General features: G+C 39.6%; 1 long non-coding RNA gene across 1 annotated transcript; it reads right to left on the bottom strand.

Annotated features, from left to right (window-relative positions):
• Positions 1–980: 980 nt before the first annotated feature.
• Positions 981–4,463, bottom strand: LOC124148503. The gene is made up of 4 exons (XR_006862975.2): positions 3,850–4,463; positions 2,073–2,212; positions 1,537–1,651; positions 981–1,014 (listed from the first exon to the last, which is right to left on the bottom strand). It is a non-coding gene; the product is annotated as an uncharacterized LOC124148503 (long non-coding RNA).
• Positions 4,464–4,766: the final 303 nt, after the last annotated feature.

Below are 4,766 nucleotides of genomic sequence, written 5' to 3'. Positions count from 1 at the left end.
ACCCTGCTCACATGTGGCCGCCGACACAGTTCAAAGCCACTGATCCTGATCAATCCCAAATTAAAACCCAATTCACGTTTGTATCGTAAACAAACCCTCCAAGATTCGGAGACACCAAGACGCAGCAAATCTACAATGAAAAACACTAAATGGGCTCTGAAAATGTTCAATGGTAAGCCGAATAAAATTTTAATCTAGCTTTTAAATAAATAAGACATTAAAAGGTAAGGAAAGAAACTTAAATTTAATTAGTAAGTATGGTTTTATGCCTCTTTTAGCAATATTCAAACATTATGACGGCGGGGGACATCAGACATGGGCTCCACACATTGTGCCCATGTGGGTAATGGAACCCGGGTCTTCAGCGTGACGATCGAACGCTTTAACCACTAGGCTAGCTACCCCGCCGACCCCTTAAATTAAATTATCAACCTCAAGTGACGTCATTGCATTGTTTACAGTGGTACCTTATCCTGACTGTAAGACCCTTGATTAGTCCATCATTCTGAAAGCCGGGGGCGGCTTTGAATTTACTCAGGGAAATGTGGGGTTAAACGGGCTCACATACAGACCTACACCGGGTCTGTTTTACCATAAAGACCCCGACTGGGTCTGTTTCAATATAGACCTACAAGTTTTCTTCAAGGCAAACAAAATGCCACTGATCATGCAAAAAGAACAAAAACGGTTCATAGCTTTTTCTTTGTCACAATTTCACAGCATGTTTAAACACTGATATTAAAAACGAGAGAAATTTGCTTTCCTTGCGTCCCTGCAGCTTCCTTATTCCCGATTGCTGGATTTGAGACCACTTCAGCGCCATCGGTACCGGTCTGTTCGTTTTTTTCCGCCGTTCCTTGACCATCCTTGTAGGGAGCAATGGAGACTGTCGCAGTACTGTTCGTACCGGTCTCTGCTTTCCCCGCCTTGGCCAATGGTTCTTCATTTGAACTCCCGCAAATAATATCAGAAACGGCAGCCTCTTGTACAGACGCACAGCTCAACTGCGGTGACCTGCAAAAATCATTACAACTGCAGCATGAAATATTTTCGGCAACAGTTAAATTAATAACATCACACTTATCAATTTGTATTCTAAATAAGTATATTTCTCCAACTCAGATTGGTTGGTTTGTTGTTTAACGCCGCACTCAGCAATATTCCAGCTATATGACGGCGGTCTGTAAATAATCGAGTCTGGACCAGACAATCCATTGATCAGGTCGGGGAAAAACCCCAACTGGTGACAATGAACCCAACTGGTGTCAATACCCCTAACTGATAGAATAAACTGGTCCTGTGTGGCTATAAAAACATGCGATTGTTGTCTGTGCGTTGTCTGTACTACTTAGCCCATGATCGTGAGTATAAAATACCTGTCAATGTTCATTACGAAAACTTCTTTCATTCATCGATTCTTATTACATTACCCCGTTTGTTGCGCAGGTTATTGTGAACCCGAGTACCCCTCCGCCATTTGGACACATGCTGTGCTATAAATCAGTCAAAAAGACAACATTGAAAGTAAACAATTACCTGAACTGTACTTTGTCAACCCCTCTCTCCGTCCGACATGCTTCCTACTCTGCCACGCCACCTGCAGTCCCGGCAAGGGAGGTAACGCCCAAATCGGGCCTTGGCGTCAGTAAGTCTATGGAAAACCAAAGCGGACAATATTTGAAATACTTCGCGCTGCATTGCTGAAGGTGGTCATAAGTGTAGGCAATTCATTGTCTTTGCGCTATATCCTAATGTTTTTTTTCCGGACATTTAAGTGTTGAATATAGATGTATGTATAATGTAAATAAATTTCGTTGTTATTTATAAAAAGAAGTATAGACTATAGTTATGTTGGTTACATTTGTATCAGGATGTTAAAGTAACAAAATCAACAAAGAGGAATCAATGGAAGAAGTCCTCCCCCTCGACGAAAAAGAAGAAATGCAATGTTGCTAAATCCCAAAACACAGGGACTCGCGGGGGGAACCTTTTTTCGGATCCTGTTAAAAGGTCCAAAAGCTTCCACAAAAGATTACAGACGTTAACGAAGGGTGTAAATAATTATTACTGACCTTCTAGGTCTTGCTCCTCATCTTCATCCTCATCCCCCTCCTCCTCCTCCTCAATATAAGAGTCAATTTCCATAAGGAACTTCATCAACACATTTCTGTTGCTTGTAGTTCTTTTCCATCGGTATTGGATGGCATCAGTTCTGTCAATGAATGTTCTATGTTATGATTTGATTTAATGGGTTTCCAAACGCATATATCATAGTACATTATGATAACTAGAAAAATTAAATTGAGAACAAAATTCTTTACTGAATATTGCCACATTTTAATACGTCTGTGTAACCCTTAAAACAAACCGGAATGCCTTTAATTTTCTTCTGGATGATTTCCACCAAAAGTGCAATAGTCATTTTGCTGGTTTTTTCTGACTCTTTGCGTTCTTCTGGCGTAAGGATCAGTTTGTTGAGTCTGGGTCTTCCACCCTTTTCTAGCAGGTTTTCCTTTATCATTATTTCACTAAAATAATTTGGGAAATAAATGTCACTATTTTCCTGATAAACGCAAAAAAGTATTGTGTGTGTGCGCGTGAGAGTGAGAGTGAGAGTGAGCTACTGAGAGAGTGAGTGAGAAAAAAAAATATATAAATATATATATCATGGCGTATATATAAATACCTATATTTTCTCCTGTTTGTTGCAATGTCGAGCCACTGGTGTACATCTGGATCTAACAGGTGGTTTTCGTCCAGGCCTGTTAGTTGGGGTGTGTAAGGGCTTGCCTGTAAGTGGTTGCTTTGTCGAAGCCACTATCTCTACACCCTGCTATCTCCGGTGACAGGGAATTGTCAGTGACAGTTTGAAATGGTACTGATAACTCAGCACCAACTGCCACCAGTATGTTGTTTTTCATCTGTTATACAAAATTATTGATTTTAGTGTATGTTTTTAGGTGGTTGATTTACATAAAACAACTAGGGCTGAAGTCAAAGGATCGGATGCAAGTGATCCCCATCAGGTGGCCACACCTGGGAATCAATGGGTCCAAAAGGTATTTAATATGTTGTCCTATACTATAAATTGTATCAACTTTTGATAATTGAAAATATATAATGTGTAGGTTTAATGAACCGCAAATATGAATTTAGTAATGTTTTCATTTTTTTCCAGCTTAACCAAAGATTTCCCATTAACAATGAAACCATTAATTTAACCAAACCCACCCATCTTTCACAAACTCTGGTTTCACCGATTTCAACACCCTCTCATGCTGCTACACAAACTTCTTCTCACCCACTTCCGAATTCCCGAACTTTATCTTCTACTTCAAACCCAATACCATCTACTTCTGTCACTAACTCACAACCAAGAATACCAACGCGTCAAACCACAAGGGACACGACCTTACATCAAAGATCAAGCCAGAGATGTAAACAAAAACCCAACAGTCGAAACCAAACTATTTGTCCCATTTGTGAGATAGTGTATGGGTGCCCTGAGGACAATAACGCAAAGTGGATTGGGTGTGACTATAAAAAAATCCCTGTGCAATTATAGGGTGCATTGTGAATGCATCAGCATTTAAGTAAGGAAAGTTGGAGATTTAAAAAAACATCACATATCTGTGCCCAGAGCACAACAAAATGGAAAGGTCTAAATAAAAAAGAAATATATTATGATTTTTTTATTTTTTTCCTAGCAAAAAATCTTTCTTTATAAGTATTACTATGAATAAAAATAAAAATCTTATCTTGCATAATACATGTACTTTTTATACCACTTCAAATTACCCATAATCCTTCGTCATTAGTACTTGAGACACTTGCTTGACCATATCTTACCTGTTCCAATTTGAGAAGATTTATGCAGCTCCTCAGCCATGCATCACCTGTGGGTACACCTGGAGGCATCCACATGTTCCCTTTTCTGTTGTTATTCTCTAATACAAAGTCACCACCTTCACCTTTACTGTGATGACCGGTTGGAGAAATTACCTCACAAGCATTAAGATAATTAACAATTTCTGGTGGGGCTTGTAGTCTCATTTCATCTCATAGAATGAGTTCTTGATAGGAGGTGTTATTCATTGCACAAAAAAGCCTTGAACATGAATCCCGGCTGTGAGTCATTGCTTGGCTGTTGTTTCTCCTAACAGCAGAACGATATATGAATAATGGAATGATGAGTTCCAACAAAATGCCGGACAGGAATTTGACATTGGGATATTTATGTTGCTTCAGCTAAGCATGAAATGCAGAGATAGTGTACAAATGATGCCCAGGTGCCTTTGACAGTAAGACACTATACAAAAGTTCGTCAGTGGAACCATATAGAAAAATACGGAGCATTTCCCAAGACTTGTGGTGGTTGGTGGCTGACTTAGCCATATTGACAGCAGCTGGTGAAGAGAAGCCAAGCAACTTTGCAACATGTTGTAGATATGGCCACCATAGAAATTTGAAAAATTGACCTCACACCATTTCTCTCGAGCTCAATGTGTCCTGCTCCAGGTAAACCAATATATGCTTATAAAGTTGGTGACTGGCATCTACAACAACATCATCATTGGGGTGCTTAATACCATAGTGCTTACTCAAACCCTGCAAGTCCTTTTTGACAATAGGCTGACAAACTGGACATTTGTACCATTTAGTAAGCATCCTGCTTAATACATTGTAGGGAGAACCATCGCATCCGAGAACTAGCCACTGTGTTACCGAAGTCACTGTCTGAACATATCTTATCCAGAACAATTTGA

Source organism: Haliotis rufescens, unplaced genomic scaffold (assembly GCF_023055435.1).
Source record: "Haliotis rufescens isolate VD_foot unplaced genomic scaffold, xgHalRufe1.0.p SCAF_6, whole genome shotgun sequence".
Taxonomy (NCBI): Eukaryota; Metazoa; Mollusca; class Gastropoda; order Lepetellida; family Haliotidae; genus Haliotis; species Haliotis rufescens.
The sequence above is the reverse complement of the archived record's forward strand: the minus strand, read 5'-3'. Positions and strand labels throughout refer to the sequence as shown.